Raw genomic sequence first — 18,235 nt, 5'->3', positions numbered from 1 at the left:
TAAAATATTATTTTGCAGCTTTCTACCAAGATAACCTACTGCCTTCAATTCTGGCTGTATGCATAAATATTTTTCTTTTTCCTACTCATAAATGCATCACCTCAAAAAAGGGTAAGAGTCTTGTACAAAGGCTCTATGCTCATGGCTGCTAGCATTTTCCTTAAGACCTCACATCTTCTTGCCACAATAAAGAATAAATAGTGGGTGGGGAGCAATTATTAGATTAGATTTCCAGCCTGAAATTAAACTTCTGGAGTTTCATGAGAATGACAGGTAACATCCAGTAAATATAATAACAACAGAAAATACTCATAATGGCAAAAGATGGGTGGTAATCTTATAAGAAATTTATTTTATGGACTCATCTTGCCTTTGTATCACACTCACACTTTTTACCTATAAAGGATTCTCAAAAGAGTTCTCTTCAATTAGAATCCTTCTTACAGTGTAACATGTTTCAAGCTTTAAGAAAATGTTTCTTCTAAATAGTATATAGATAACAGGATCCCCAAATTTGCAGATATTTTATGAGAGGCTTTTGTTTGTGACGATAAGGGTTGGATGCAGAAAGGAATCAGGAAAAAAAAAAAGGAGAATGATTAGAAGGATGGATAAGAAGGAGGATAATTAGAAGGGGAAACTATCTGCTTCACAGCAAATTTAGCTTTTAATAAGAATACTAGAATAATAAGAACTATAGATAGTTTCTTCTATAATTATATGCTGATGATATCACCAAAAATTCAGACTTTTGCATGCAAGTTCCCTACAGAATCTTAAATCTCATGCTAAAATAAATTGTAATTGCTAATTGTTTGGTAAGGTTCACCTTAATTAGGCCTTTGCACAGATTTCTACTTTTACATTTCCTTAATTTGCTATTATGCCTGTGTATTTGAAAACATACGGAATATTTAAGTATAAACCTACAAATAAACCATTTTAAACAAAGATTTTGCAAGGTGCATTTGCTTGCTCAATTTATTTTCATTTGATTATTGACTTAAATTTGAAGGGGTACGTTTTTGCTATAAAAATGTATGTGGGAAAGAAAATTACTGTAAACATTTCTTGAATATAATGAGTATCATGTGACTTTCCTCTATTGAAATAATGTGGCAGATCTCAAGTAAGTTCCCTACTGAATTATTTTAGTACTAATATATTCTTTTTGAAAGAATATTTCCCTTCACCCAACTGCTTTTTGCCTGTGGTTTTGAGGGTTTGCACTTAATCTTGCTATTTCAGCTATATCTGTGTACTGTAGAAAGCAGCCTCTTAGAATGGCTGATAAACTAGTTGACCTCTGTAATCTACATTTTAGAGAAATACATTTCAGCTGCAGATGTTTCCAAAGGGAGAAAATCGGTGAAGAAAATTAATTTGTAACCTACAGATGTTTTCATATTAGCACAGCTTGGGAATATTCTCTTCCAAACATTTTGCCTTCCTGTGGAATTCAAGAGCGCTGTTATCTCACTTTCCTAAGCTCTTGGATCCTAAAGCATGGCACCAAGATGGACTGTCATCTAAATAAACAGATGTAAACCTTGCTTTGTAGTTAGAAGGTGCAATTTAAATCTGTTGACTTTCACATTTGCTCTTTTCCATTTAATTCAGTTATTTGAGTAACTGCTGATAAATTTTCCTAAGTCCTGTGGAAGGCACAGTGAGTTGCTTATATCAAAACTCAGAGTCAGTACAAATCTTGGCAGAAGATTTCATCCTATTTGGGCATTTTATAGCATTTTAGGGAATTATTTTTCCCCTAAGGGCTTTATTATTAATGGGAACTGCCCACATGCTTTGAGGGAAGAATGGACTTCCTCAATTAGAAGACCTTTCAAGAGAGTTAACAGAGAATTTATTTTTTCATTTAGGGAAGAGAATGTTTCTCATAAGAACACTGAATCTTTCATGGCTGACTTTTCTTGCAAATTCAATGTGCAAAATTTTTAGTTCCTTAAAAATTAAACAGACACTGTGAAATTTCATAAGGCTTAGAAGGGACTATTTTTAGTACCCCTGTTTTCTCACCACCCTCCCCAAGATAACAGGTTATCTACTCCACATACCAAAAATAACTTCTTCAGAAAAAAAAACAAAACAAAACATGTTGAGTTCTTCCCAAGGAGTCAGTTTCAGTGGTTCTCAATCTAGATCTAAAGGAGACACAGGAATAATTTTTGCTAACATTTACTATGTGATTATGGATATTTCCTTTGCCTTCAGAAGCTCTGCTATTTCATCTGAAAGCCATATTACCTACTTCGCCAGGTTATAAAGATTGGAGAAAATTTATGTAAAATACCTAGCACATGGTAGGTACTTACATAGATGCTTTGTAACCATTTGTTAAATGCCACAATATTTACTCCTGTTTAACTCAATTCAATATATGTGAACTTAAAAATTATAATTTCAGCTTTGTTGCTGTTTGGCCCTGGAACGTCAATCTTTCTGGGCCTCAGTTTCTTCTATGTATAAAGCATTACTTCAACAAATGTAAATCACACACATTAATTCATATCATCAATACCACTACGGTAGGATTTATTCATTACAAAAATGTTTTTCCTCAATTACATTCCATTCAGAACATAAAACTGCCACCTTAATTTTATGTTACACGTTAGATGCAATAATAAAATGATTTCCATAACTTTGTCTAGATTGAAATACCTGATTTACTATTTAATTGTTACAAACATTAAACTTCTACTGTTGTTTGATAAGCTGTCACACTGGCTAATTTTGGAATTTTTGTTAAATAAATAGAAAAATAAAAGGGCTGATCTTTTTGTTCAACTAGCAGTTGTATCACAGATAGATAATTCAAAACAGAAATCACCATTTGATAAACTCCCCAGAAGATATAGTTTGTTTAGCATAGTGATAATTATAGGTTATTTCATTAAAATATAATTTTCAGTGAAACAAAGGAGATATTTCCCCTGAAGTAAAAATTGACTCAACTTGATAACCACACAGAACACAAACTGTTTGCTATTATTGTTAGAAACAACAACAAATATTTAAATAAGATAAAGTTTTGAAATGAATAAACAGAAGGGTTAACAACAGCTTAATTAAAGTGATTTTCTTTACTCTCCTGGATATTGTTACTCTTTTGTGTCCTTAACCATAAAACCATTCTGTCTTTATGCTTTAGTCAAATCAGTGAAATCAAATGGCTCAATTTCTCCATGGGGCCCCTTAAAGGCGACTGAAAGTAATTCCATTCATTACCTCCTTACTGTATATCTATCCTAACACTGTCTTTAATTGGCTATTGTTTCCTCCACCTTGGCTTATGAGCAGCTAATACCTTCCTTTTCACTCTGTTGGTTCTTTTGTTTCAAGAGTTATATTTTGCTTCATTTCTTGGGCAACAGGAGTATGAAAATTGTTCAAAGGATTCCTATTGTTCTGCAAGTTATCTTTTACTCATCATAATTGGTCTACCCCTACACCCACACATATGGACTCACCCACAGTCTAAATCCATACCCTAATTGATCACTGCACATGTGAAGAGATCAAATATTACTGCATTTGATCAATTAGTTTATAAAACACTTATTTTCTATTTGAAAACTGGATTATTGATAAGTGAATCAACAAAACCAAATCAAATGATTAAAATCACAGAATTGAAAACTGAAAGATGTATAAAAATTCATCTAGCTCAAACTCAAATTTCATGCCTCCTTCCCCAATAAGAGGACTGAATTTCTTATTCTATATCTATGGTATGCAAAAACCAGTACTTGGCAAGTGAGGAATTGAGAACTAGATGACACACTTACCACTTTCATGAAACAGGTACACCAAGGAAAAGTTACATTTAGAAAAGTATTTAAAAAAAGATATCCAAACTTGAAAAAAAAGTATTTAATTATTGTTCATAATGAGACTGGAAGACCTGTCAATAAGCAATCACATCCAATGAATTAAAGCAGTTTTCGGGTTATTGATTTAAATTCACATGGGGAAGGGCTGGGCCTGTCCTTGATCTTATTTCTTCTTACAAACATTTTTCTATGTATTTGAGATAGCAATGGGAAAGAATCTGAAATAATATACTGAAGGTCCCGTTTTTAACCTAAGACCAGTGTCAAGTGCTTCCTTAATGTTGTTCATAAAAGTCAGAATGGCTTTTGAATCCCTCTGCCTAGGCCAAAATGTAGTTAAACTGTGGAAGGGTGAGTTTGTCTTAGCACAGATACTGGCAATTTTAGTCTCACATCTCCCCACCTGGGTGATTCTAAGATGTCACAGAATAATGAGCACAGTAAACAATTAGCAGCATCCAAGAAACGGCCCTCAAATAGTCTGTGGCATCTGTTTGTCCCTAGCTCTAAAGCTAATAAGAGCCAGGACTCTCCAAGGTACCTTCCTTTTCAGTTTCAAGTCTAATTACACTTCCTGCATTTCAAACCAGTGAGGTAGTTATGGCTAGGGAGAATACTCACATTATTTTTATTAGAAGAAATTAAGAAACCCTGCATAAGTGGGCAGAATGCCAGCTTTCAATCCTCCCAGAACACCTGACTCACACAGCAATGTTTTTGCAGATTTCTACTTGCTTTGATTTTTTAAAGATTTTTTTATTACAAGGAAAAATTTTCACATTAGCACTTTAAACTTCTGTAGTAAAACACAAAATTAGCAATGCAACTATAAGTAAGAGGATCTGGATGAATAAAAAGACACATGAAGTTTATACATAAAAGCTGAAATATGCAATAAAATCTCCAGACTTTCTATAAAATTGTTCACAAGCCATTAACTAATCACACTGAACATGATTTTTTAATATGCACAGAAACACTAGAGAATAGGGAAGTACTCAATATTGTAGGGAATTATTTTTCCTTGATTATACACATTAGCATTATTATGATTTATCCAAATATCTGGTAAAATATTATATGCTTATCTTTAAACTTTGATCTAGGTTTATTTTACCTGGATATTTTTCATAACAAAATATACAGGTATTTACATTCAGAATGAAAACATGTAAAATATGTTTTTCACAGAAATATCTTTATACTATAAAATAAGATATAGGAATGCTTTTAATAAGCACGTAGGAGACTTATTTGAAAAGACTTATACTTAAAATGCTAATTAAATCTTGCGATGAAGTTTCTATATCAAAAGACGACAGCTTTTTCACTTCTGCACTTCTGGGAAATGACTATCACCCATTAATGACAAGCCTGAACTCCAATGTTTGCAAGCTTTCAAAGGCATTGCTAATTATACACAAAGGAACAAAAGGGGTTGAAAACTTTAACAAAAAGGCTTAGACTAGTCCAGGGAAGTTTTCTGAAGCTAAAACCAGGCAAACACGTTCTCCTTTGAGAATTATGATTTTTATTTATACCTAATAAGAAGTAAATGAAAATGTTAGTGTTTACTTTAACAGTAATAATCTAAGAACACAAGACTTAGAGTTTATATTGCATTTTTCTTCCATGGTATTAACTGGGGTATTCTGTGAGAACGTTACTATGTATATATTGCCTGTTTTTGTGGCCTTAGATTATACTGCAATGGCCTGTGTAGAGTATGTACTTAGTCAAGGCTTATGGAAAAAATGACAGAAGGAAGGGAGGGATGGAAACAGGAATTGAGTGTAGGACAGATAAATTAGTTCTTAGTTCTTCACATCTAATCAGGTGAGTAATTTATAGACTCACCCTCACTCTTTAACATCAGTCAGCTTCTGAAATGGCACCAGAGGTGGTATGAGGCATGCTACACCTTCAACACCACACACCCACTCCCAAACTTGCCTTAACAGAGAGAAATAGCTTCAGTGATGATAAATCAAATAAACTATTTGAGAGGTATTTATTACATTTATATTTGTACACTCACTATACTTAATAGGATTCTGAAATAGGGAAGAGAGAGATGCAAACAAATGAGGTTGGGAGCAGAGAGTAGAGGCTGTGTCTACTCCTCTTGTCACTTGGTTATTTTGTATGGACTAGTGCTAAGAGCAAGATTCCATTTGCGGTCCAAAATATTGACTTAGTTATCTAAAAACTTAATATCTTTTTAAAAATCCAAGTCTTTTTTTCTTTCCTTCCTTACTCTTCATCCCACCCGTGAGATAGAAGCATATATCTAGTCCTATCTCTTGTACTAGGATTTTTTTAAATGACTTTTTTTTTAAACTGCTTTGGTTCTTGCTTCCCAATACTGTGTTCTACATCTTCCCTTTGTTACCTAAGAATAAGAAATATATGTCCTCTTGGAAAGTCAGATGGAAATAAACTTTCTAATATGGAATTTCTACAGTCTAACTGCTCCCACCCCGCTGGGTGTCCCGTTCACATGTCCAATTGTCCATTGCACCAAGATTGCACATGTTGGTGTAATCTTGGTGCAATGGACAGTACCAAAGCAAGCCAGGGGAGCTCAAACTTTTGAAAGGCTGCATGTTTACATGTCTTCAGAATGACAAGCACACGTCTGAATAGCCAGGTAGTTCCATAATCTAGTCTTCATCTTGCCACTCTCCCAGAGTAGAAGTTAGCCAACTTACTCTATCATTTTTAATTCTGAATTATCTCTGAATAGAAAAGGAACTAAATTGGAATACAGAAAGTCCAGAACACAAGATCTTTCGGTATTAAGAAGTTCTACAATTAGTTCCAAAACAAAATATCCTTAATAGTTTAAGAGTAAGAGAACATACATCCAAACAGAAATAGGGTCCCTTTGAAAAAAACTTCTTCTAGAATTAATAACAATTAATAATGACAATATTTCCATTTATTGAGCAGTTACCATGCAACAAGCACTACACTAATGCTTTGAATGCATGATATCACTTCCCCTTAAAACAACAGTGAGTCGTACGAATTATTATCCTCAGTTTACAGATACAGAACATAAGACCAAAGAAGTTAAGTCAATATTGGGACACTGTTTGACACTGCCAGGGGTCAAGGATCCTGATTACCAAAGCTAGCTAACTTTTTAAGGACAAATATCTTTCCTTGATAAAACATGAAGTCCTTTAATGAATTTTAATGAAAGAAAAGAAAGAAAGAAAAAAAGAAAGAAAGATAGAAAGAAAAAAGAAATTAAGGAAGGAAGGAAGGGCCTACACCAGGAAAGAGACCATACACGGTTTACTGAAACATATAAGGAATATCTATAAACAGTCTCCAGGCATACAGATGGCCTGATTCTGGTATTAACTATCATTGGGTCCTCAATAGGACATTTTGGAAGCCCTTGGATAGGAGTGACTAAGGTAATAGGTATATCTAAGTTTTAGTTTAGATCCTAATGTGTTTCCTATTTATGTGCCTCAGTTGGTCCAAGTTTTTGTCATTACTGTCATCAACATTAATGAGTGCTTAGTAGGTACAGTGCTTCATACTTCCCTTTTCATATAACATCTCATTTTATTCTCACAACAACCCTTTTAAGTAGATTATTTTTCATTTTTATTGAGATATAATTCAAATACCATAAAAGTCAACCTTCTGTGTGTACAATTGAATGGTTTTCAGAGTATTCACAGAATTTTGCAACCATCACCATAGTTTCATAATTACAAAAAGAAACACATTACCCCTTAGCATTAACTCCCTATTTCCCCTCACTCTGGCAACTACTAATCTATTTTCCAACTTTAGGGATTTGCGTATTCTAAACATTTTATATAAATGAAATCCTAACTTATGTGGTTTTGGTGTCTGGCTTCTTTCACTTAGTATAATGTTTCAAGATTCAACCATATTGTAGCGTATCAGTCTATTTTTCCTTGCTTTGGCCAAATAATGTTCCATTCTGTGCATGTATCACATTTGTTTATCTCTTTATCAATTAATGGACCTTTGGGTTGTTTTCACATTTTGGCTATTATCAATGATGCTGCTAAGAACAATCATGTACGCATTTTTATGTAAACCTATGTTTTTAGTTCTATTGGATATAAGAACTAGGAGTAGAATTTCTAGGTCATGTGGTAACTCTGTTTAAGTATTTGAGGAATGGTCACCACCCTATATTTCACAACAGATACAGCATTTTACATTCCCACTAGCAATGTATGAGAGTTCCAGTTTCTCTACATCTTTCCCTGCCAATATTTGTTATTGTTCATCATTTTTGTTACAGCCATCTTAGTTTGTGTTACGTGGCATCTTGTGGTTTTGATTTGCATTTACTTATTGATTAATGATACTAAAAAATTTGTATGTGCTTATTGGCCATTTGTATATTTTCTCTGGAGAACTATCTAGTCAAATTCTTTGACCATTTTCTTATCAGGTTTACATTTCATTGTTTTTTTTTGTTTTTGTTTTTGTTTTTTTTTAAAACAAATTATTTGTACCGTTTTTTTTTTGTTTGTTTTATTTATTATTTATTTATTATTTATTTTTGGCTGTGTTGGGTGTTCGTTTCTGTGCGAGGGCCCTCTCCAGTTGCGGCAAGCGGGGGCCACTCCTCATCGCGGTGCGCGGACCTCTCATTATCGCGGCCTCTCCTGTTGCGGAGCACAGGCTCCAGACGCGCAGGCTCAGTAATTGTGGTTCACGGGCCTAGTTGCTCCGTGGCATGTGGGATCTTCCCAGACCAGGGCTCGAACCCGTGTCCCCTGCATTGGCAAGCAGATTCTCAACCACTGCACTACCAGGGAAGCCCTACATTTCATTGTTGAGTTGTAAGATTTCTTTATATATTTTGGATACTTATCTGATACATGATTTGCAAATATTTTCTCCCTTTCTGTGGTTGTTTCACTTTACTGATGGGCTCCTTTGAAGCATAAACATTTTTTTAATTTTGATTAATTTATCTATTTTTTTCCTTTGATGCTTGTGCCCTTGGTGCCACACCTTAGAAACCATTACCTAACCTACCGTCCTAAAGATTTACTACTATGTTTTCTTGTTGGAGTTTTATAGTTGTAGCTCTTACCTTCATGTTTTTAATCCATTTTGAGTAAATTTTTTTATATATAATCTGTGGTAGGCGTCCCACTTCATTCTTTTCCATGTGGATATCTAGTTGTTCCAGTACCATTTGTTGGAAAGGCTACTGTTTCCCTATTGAATTGTATTGTCATCCTTATCAAAAATCAATTGACCATAAGTATAAGGGTTTATTTCTGTACTCTCAACTTAGATTATTATCTCCATTTTAGAAATGAAAAAATTGAGTCATATAAAGATTGAGTAACTAGTCAAAGTTAAGAATTTAGTAAGCTGGGATTCAAAGTTAGTTGACTTTGAATGCTATGACTCCAAAAGCTGTGTCCTTAAGTGCTGATTCTGATGCCATTTTACAGGTATCATCTGCACTGATCCCCTATGGGACTGATTCTCTTTTTTAACCTCATAGTTAATAAAATAATTACTGAGTAAATCTCTGTTTAGATTTCAAGTATAGAAATCTCTTTCTATGTTTTATAACTCAAAGTATTACTGCCCTTGTTTTCCACTTTGAAAACATTTGTAAATGGAAGAACATCAGATTTCCCCCCAGCCCCCTGGCTCCCTAACATGAATACCTAGTAAGGATTAAACTCAATATAACACAAAGGTCAAATAAGCCACGACAAGAAGGCAATGTTCTACACTGGATTTAAAATCACAAGAATAGCTCTCAGATCCCAGCTGTGCAGCTAGTTAGTTACCCATCCCTTGATAAATCCCTCAACTGCTTTGTCGTAACCTTTTTCACCTGCAAAAGGCGAAGTCTAAAATACTAGTCTAAAATATCTCAGCTCTTCTATATTTATAACCCTAGTTTGAGAGGTGTTTTTTAGAGCTGTTAACAAATGATGCCTGTAACTTTATATCTGATATTTATACAAAAGGAAGAGAAACACATATGAATCCTACAATCTTAAAGGATTAACTCATACTTTAAAACAAGGGTCCCCAACCCCGGGGCCACGGACCGCGACCGGTCCACGGCCTGTTAGGAACTGGGTCGCACAGCAGGAGGTGGCGGCGGTGACGCGAGGGAAGCTTCATCTGCCGCTTTCCATCGCTCCGCATGGCTCGCATTACCGCCTGAACCTTCCCCCCGCCCCCGGCCCCATGCGTGGAGAAACTGTCTTCCACGAAACCGGTCCCTGGTGCTAAAAAGGCTGGGGACCGTTGCCCTTAAAATACAGAGTGAAAAAATATATAGAGAGTAGATTTATTGCCTAGTGTGAAAGCTTGCTAGTGGTATAAAAAACAAAGTAATTCTACAATACAAATATAAAAAGTATATAAAAATTTCAGGGTTTAAAATGCTTTTTACCCCAAATTTGATCAAACTCTTTGGTACTAGATCCCTAAAAAATTTTGGAGAATTCTAATCTAGACTAATAGGTTTAACTATTTGTTCATCTAGCAGTTTTGATTAAAACTGAATTTTAAAGAAAGATGAGACATAGTATATTCATGAACTCAGAGGAAGAAAAATATTTCTAATTTAGAAATTTTAAGATAATCATTTTTACTCCTTTAGAAAGTCAATGGAGGGTTTTGGCTTAGGCATAGTATTTTTTTGAAGGAACTGATACATTTTAAGTTCTCATATGTCACAGTTACTAGTGTGTCATGGCTAATAATTAAGACTCATTAACTAGTAATGAATATGAGTCTGTAAATAGTACCTAATTTATTTTTCTTCTCAAATTTGGCTAAAGGCACTCAATGACATTTTGAAGTCAGTCTGATTGTTGTTTATAATATCAGTCATTAGGGAGGCTAATATGGCCTTTCTCAGTGGTATAGCTATGACTTTTTATTTTCTCTCCTTAATATATTTCTATGCCCTCTATCTGCAAAGGATTTATCCTATAAAATGTTTACAGACATCAAAATAATAGGTTTTTTGAAAATGAGAAAACTCCCATGCAGTTTATGTGTGTTTTTTTCCATTTAAAATTTAAATAAACTTTTGGAAGTTTAAAACATATCTTGCAATAATTGAGATCTAAAATTTAGATTCTGCTCGGGTGAAAAATAGAGCAAGCTTTTACATATATGTCTAGGACTACCATGGAAAAGATGCCTGCAAAGGTAAAATTCCACAGGGAAGAAGTCCATTTTGCTATCAATTTCAGAAAACTGAGAAATCAAATCTTTGTCTCCTACACTGATGCCTGCTACACAGTTGAACAAAGGTATTTGTCATTGGTTTCTGAATTACCTACATAGATATACAAAAATTCAGAATGTAGACCTTAGATTGGAAACGGGTGGGTTCAGAGTTGGGACATTACTGATCTTTGAATTTCAGAGTAAGGAGGATGATCCAAGAAAGAGTGAAAAGGAATACGGGGCAAGCAAGGCAGACTATATGGGCTGGCCTAAAGGTGGGATCAACAAGTAGCAGACCGATGTTCTTGGATACCAGACCAGGGCAAGGAGGTGGAGAAAAGAAGATAGGGATTTGAACCTGAGAGATTACTCGAGCTGGGGTACTGTCACAATGTAAAGGAAGAAATACTGAGGAAGAAACTATTGAGAGAACAAATATACTGAAAGTTCCAACTTCTTGAGATGGTTAAAAATTACACATCTGTATTTCAGTTTTTATAGTATCTGCATATAGCCCCATTTACTGAAATTAAAACTAATATTTCTAAGGGGGGAAAGCGGCGGGGGGTGGTGGTGGTGGTATGATGAATTGGGAGATTGGGATTGACATGTATACACTGATGTGTATAAAATGGATGACTAACAAGAACCTGCTGTATAAAAAAATAAAATTAAATTTTTAAAAAACCCTAATATTTATTATTCTAATTAAATATAATTTCATTGGTAGAAATATTTTTGATTAGTGTTGGAATGTCTTTAATGCAAGGCCATGTTATTCACAGTAGGAACTACTTTATTCTGATCAGCCACCATTTTATTTCTTCTAATAGCGAGTTTCTAGGAAATTTTCCATATTTGCCTTTTTGTCTCATCCAGACCTCATCAAACATGAACTATCATTTTCTTCATCAAGTGTTCAGAAGGTCAGTGTCATTGTTCAATGGCCCACTGTCACTGGTGCTAATTCTTCTCTGGCCCTGCAGCTCTCCCTATGTCCTTCCAATAGGATAGCCATTGGAGTACTTGAGGTCTTTCCAAAGGGCTATAGAGAAAACATGGCTAGTGAAGAAAAACATTTGAGCTATATACAACCAATAAAAAGCCTCGCTGATGCACTGACTGCTTAATTAGTTTTCCATTTCTCTACTTCCAAACGAACTATACAGTATGCCACTGAGTGAAATCCTGTGGAAATCCTATGCTTTCTTTGATGTGATATATGGGAATTTCCTCACACAGTAAATAGGAGGGGATTAAGAACTCTTATACGGGATGCTACAGTAGGGTTTAATCATAGTAAAGTGTCATAACTTATGAACTAGAAGTTTAGAAGTATAATAATCTATGTTTTCCCCTGTTAGTCTCTGTTTAGTATTTGTACAAGGCATCCTTTATCCCAATCATGCAAATAAGCACATTATTTATTGTTATGAAGTAAAATTATTTATTGCATTCACTTTATTATATTGAATTGTCCAATTATTTTTGAGACAATTTATCAATGTAAAAATCCCTAAGCATATTTATTTAGTTTTTTGAAACAGAAATCGTTCATTTTCATTTAATAATATTCAAATCATCTTAATTGCCTTCACTGATACATGTAATGTTTTGAATCTTAATAGCTAGTGTTATTTAACTTGCAGGGTAGCCAACTATGTACTGGAAAATGAGGGCAGGGCTCCAATTAATGTGGGAAAAGAATGTTTGCATGTTTTAATAACTTTTAAAAGGAAACATAAGATTTAAGCTGTAACCACAATTATAGAAGCTAGAGATGGAAAGCACATTTATTTGCTTAACTCATCTCTCAATATATACAGAATTATTACACACAAAATGTAGGTGTTTTATTTAATTAATATTAATTTGTTCTGGAAAAGATACATTGAAGGGAAAAGATTCAAACTGAGAAACAAGATCTATTAGTAGGCTGTAGTTGTATATTAAGGCATAAAACAGAGAATAGTGAAAGAAAATATATAATCACCATCACCATCACCATCACCATCACCATTATTATAGCTAAGTAGTGTTAAAGTGTTTTAAAATGTTTCCTATTTAATCTTCATATAATATATAAGTAAATGATTTTAACACAGCTCCATCTGAACTTAAAGCTCATTTTTTCTACAGTAAAATCATCTGATGATGACATCTGTGTATTTGTTGAGGTATCAATGAAGCAGCCATATGGAATTATCCAAAGCATATTATCAATGCACAATTAAAGTTTGAAAATGAAGTTTGGATTTCATACACAATAAGTAGAAACAAAATGATCCAAAAATAAGGAATAGCCTTGATATTTATTCCCCTAAGAGCCTATCACCATTCCTCCTCCTCCTCCTTCTCCTCCTCCTGCTGATAATAGCAGGTACTATTTATTAATTACTTAAGACAGATTGATACTATTCTTCTTATTATTATTTTTATTTATTATGCATCTCATTTCACTAGAATGTAAGCTCCGTGAGAGAAGCCTCCTGAGGCTATCTTTATAATGCTGAATCCCTAGCTCCTACACTATATATGGTACAAACTAAGTGCTGAAAACACTATTATTGAATGAACAATGAATTTCATTGATTTCTAGTATAGGCAATTGGTTATAGAAGATGAAACGACCATCATGATGGGATCCTGGGGTTAAAGTTGCCTCCTAGCCACAATAGACATTGTAATACTTGATGAGTGTCTTTTCAAAGATCTTTTTCCTAAAAATGAGATATAAACTTCTTATATTTCATTTTTAACTATAACATAACAAAAATGGGAAAATATAATAGTGTTTATTTTTCTTTAAAAATTATAAATATTTATATTTTAATTGCATGCCCAGGGAAATTAAGGATGAAAAGGTCTTCTTACTCCTATTTCACAGCCTTAGATTTGAAAGAGGCAAGCATAGAGGCACACACAAGTTTAAGGACCCAATGGTAATGGCAAGGCTGGACATCATCATTCCAGAGCCCACTGTCCCAGTACTTATTTCTAGATGATAAAATATGAGCGCAGTATGTGATCAGTGTGATTTTAAATGTAACAAATTCTGAAGAATCCAAGACATGCATTTATTCATCTTTTCCCATAAGAATTACTTCTTAAATATAGTTGAAGTACATTTTAATTCAAAAAATATTCAGAATCATTCATTCTTACAAGAAACCAAAATCTATTATAGCTACTGTAATTTTAGCATCTGTACTCTATGTGATGAATTGCTTGGTCAGATACTGTCAATTTTTTCTACTTGGAAATGCAGTGTCATTTAGGATCCACCCAATTTTTGAATTCACATTTGAACTAAACACCTTATAAACTGTTATTTTACCTCAAAGAGAAATCCATCACTTCAGAACTTAACACATTTCTCCTTTTCATGCTTTAACCCAGTATTTGTAAGGTCATTACCACAATTGTAATAATTTTTAAAATATTCATTGCTAACTATTCTACTAGAAAACATACAATTTATAAATTATTTTAACAAACTTCTTTGGTACATAAGTACAATATGGGCATAAGATGTTATTGCTAATTCTAAAATACACTCTCAAATATATATTAAATTGTAAAAAAGTTATTACTTTTCTAGGTGAGCATTATTCGTAGATTATATTTTTATGTGCGCTTGTGATAATAACTTATTAGCAATGTATTGGAACAGGAAAAACTATTCGAGGCTAAGATATACCAATGAATTACTGAAATGCTATGATTAATCCTCTTTTATTAATTTTTCATTTTTAGACTTATCTATCTATGAAATTTAGTTCCATTAAGCATAGGGATTTTTTTTAATCAAATAAAAATGAAGAAACTGGATCCAAAATATGTAAGCCTCCAGTAACCCAGTTAAAAGATCAGAAAACTAAGTTAAGTCTTCACATTACTACTATTCAAGCCCACATTTGCCTTTGAACAACAGCACAAGCATCTTTGACTTTTGATGCCACTGTGACAGTATATGACCATTTTCTAAATGTATGCTTATATCTTTAGTATGCCTACTAAAATAAGAAATACATTTTATTTAGCTTAAAGTTGTTCTGTTCTCCAGAAAAATAAAAGCAGAAATTTTATTTTCAAAACTATTTTCTATGCACTTCACTCTATAAAATATTAACCAAACTTGACAAAAGATTTTTATATGATGGTAGCATTTCAGCTAAGATATTTAATATGCCAGATATTATTAGTTTTAAATCAGTCAAGAGCACCATTGTGACCTCAATCTTTCATTTAAAGATGTCCCGGAAGTTCCATGACTAAGGTGATGTATTTAACCATGTGACAAGAATAATCATCTATGGATTCTGGTATATATCTAAGTACATTTACATTATATGCTTTTTCTCTTTCTTTAAAGGATACTATATATATGTTTATAATAAATATTTTTATATATAAACATATATATGTTTATAATAATTATAATTATTTTCCTTTTCATTAACTAGGCAGATATATGCATGCTAGTATTTATTTACTTTAATGTTAGTGTGCAGAAATGGATTTCTGGACTTATAATTTGTATCAGTCTTATTCTTTCATTTAATAACAATTGATTTATTACTTTCTTTCCCTGTTTATATGGTACAAGAACTTATAGTGATGACTCCATGTCATCACTGTTATGTATTATATTAAAATCCTTTAGTCTATCTTTTATCTAGCCAAAATGAAATCCAGTATGAAGCAGTGCCTCAGGGAACAAAAGCAATTGTGATGCCATTGCTAAGGAGACACCACTAAATAAAATTAATTTATATTACTGACAAAGAAATGTATTGTACATTATCAAATAGCATGATTAGTAACTTTTACGTTCTAATTCTACATAACTGGACAGAATTGTTTGATATTTGTGGTATGATCTCCAAAAAAATAATCAAATTTGCTTTATGGCACTACACAACACTATCATTCTTAAATGAAAGACAATACAATTGCCATGGTAGAGACACAAAGTCTGATAAAGTAATATAAACTTAATGTAGTAGCAATGTTCCTTAAACTTTTGAACACTGTCATTCAGGACTTATCTCTACGTCTCTTCCAATATAGGACTTGGCAAGACTAGTAGTCTCTTAAGAAAATAAGTAATGTCTGTCTCCATAAAGGTGGCTGGGAACAGATTTAGAGTTTTTTATAAGCCAATCCTTATACAAGTGCCTGCTTCTTCAAGCAAACTCACTAAGGAATGGTCACAAGTATTAGAGTTTCTACTCACTCAGTATCTACCCACTCAATCTGGTGTCCCGAAAGAATTCAAAATCCAGATGACAGTGGCATCTGGCAATTTTACTATTGATAAAAACATTTATACAGAAGAACAAGGTTGTGTGATCCCACAGTCAGCAGTGTGGATTCTATTATATATCATACCCAAATTGGCAGCTTGCATGGGAATCCTTTCTACCTACAAAGTTCCTGATACAAATATCATAATTCAATCTATCTCTAATACAGCCTTTGAGTGAATGCTAAAGCAGCCATCTTAATTCTTTGTGTAATTAGAATGTCCTTAAAGGACTGTGAAGAGTTTTTCTTCTTTAATCAGGGCATTTTTGTATAATCAAATTGTTTTTTTCTCACTTCGTAACTCTGTCTTAAGAAGAAAGATATTTGATCAAATATTTTGGTTGAGATATTTGGAAAAGAGTCAAAATATCAATTATATTCTTCTTTGATTCTGTTTTTCAATTCAGTTTTTAATGCTTACTTGTATGAAAACACAAAAAAGTTAACACTTTCTTTCTTTAAAAGTTATGTTTAGGGACTTCCCTGGTGGCACAGTGGTTAAGAATCTGCCTGCCAATTCAGGGCACACAGGTTCGATCCCTGGTCCGGGAAGATCCCACGTGCCACGGAGCAATTAAGCCCGTGCGCCACAACTACTGAGCCTGTGCTGCAGAGCCCGCAAGCTACAACTACTGAAGCCCGTGCATCTAGAGCCTGTGCTCCACAACAAGAGAAGCCCCCGCAATGAGAAGCACACATACCGCAACGAAGAGTAGCCCCCCCTGCTGGCTGCAACTAGAGAAGGCCCACACGTAGCAACGAAGACCCAATGCAGCCAAAAAATAAATTTATAAAAAAAAAGTTATGTTTAGATATAGTTCATTTATTTTAAAATCATAATATTTTGATTAACAACTTCTGAATGAATTAAATATAAATTCTCTTCTTACATTTTAAGATAAATGCTTTTATTTACATTTATATATTATCCATACCAAGGAACTTCACTCTGTATTTGGAATTTTCCTCTTATCCATAATCTAATCCTTGGATCAATGTAAATGTAATCAATAAAACTCAAAATCATGAAGATTATTTATTAAAAGTTAATAAATAGTTAAACAGTATGAAACCCATTGGTCACTAATTAGTCCTTCAGTCTTGGGATGGGGCAAATAAAGTAAAATTTAGCTTCTGAATTTAATAATAGTTTGGGATAGTCACTCTGACCAAGAAAGGGTAAGAAAGCTAACAAAAAGAGAATATGTTTAAAACAGGATCCACTGATAATTGCTTTCCACAGAAATGAAGCCACATACGATAAGAGGTTTAACACATGATCTTCATAGGACAGGAACATTAAAATACACTTTTAAAAATTAAAGTATAATTGATTTACAATTTTGTGTTTCAGGTGTACAGCAAAATACACTTACAATTTATTGTAAGTGATTGATATTACATATGATTGATGATTGATATTTACAACAGAATTTAATAAAGTAACATTTTGGAGGCTCACTAGAAATATATGGCCTATTAACTCTTTCACTCTGCCAAAATAAAAAGAAAAAACAAACTAAACAACAAAATACAGTATAAGGTGAAACATATACTTTGGATCCTGCTAACTTGGATTTCAGGTGTTTCTAGTGCTAAACCTAGCCCCTATCTCTTAGCTATACCTAACTCTTATCTAGCCTTGAGAAGAAATTAGTAAAGAGTCTTTAGGAAGTCAGTTGGAAATCGGGAAGACTCTCGCTTTATTTTCACCTCTAAGAATTTCTTGCTTTAATTGCTACTGCCATCAGCCCACTAGTCAACTCCATTTGGCTCTAGGAAAATACATTACAGATCAATTATTTTGTCCTTGCTCTGTCACAGTCAGTCCTTTAACTATCTGT

General features: G+C 33.5%; 1 protein-coding gene across 1 annotated transcript in view; it reads right to left on the bottom strand.

Moving 5' to 3' along the window:
* NEGR1 (neuronal growth regulator 1) overlaps window positions 1–18,235 on the bottom strand; it is a 930,286-nt gene that overhangs the window by 494,757 nt on the left and 417,294 nt on the right. The window lies entirely within an intron of this gene.

This window comes from Balaenoptera borealis (genome assembly GCF_965194805.1).
Source record: "Balaenoptera borealis genome assembly, chromosome: 1".
Lineage (NCBI taxonomy): Eukaryota > Metazoa > Chordata > Mammalia > Artiodactyla > Balaenopteridae > Balaenoptera > Balaenoptera borealis.
This window is presented reverse-complemented; position numbering and strand designations above follow the sequence as displayed.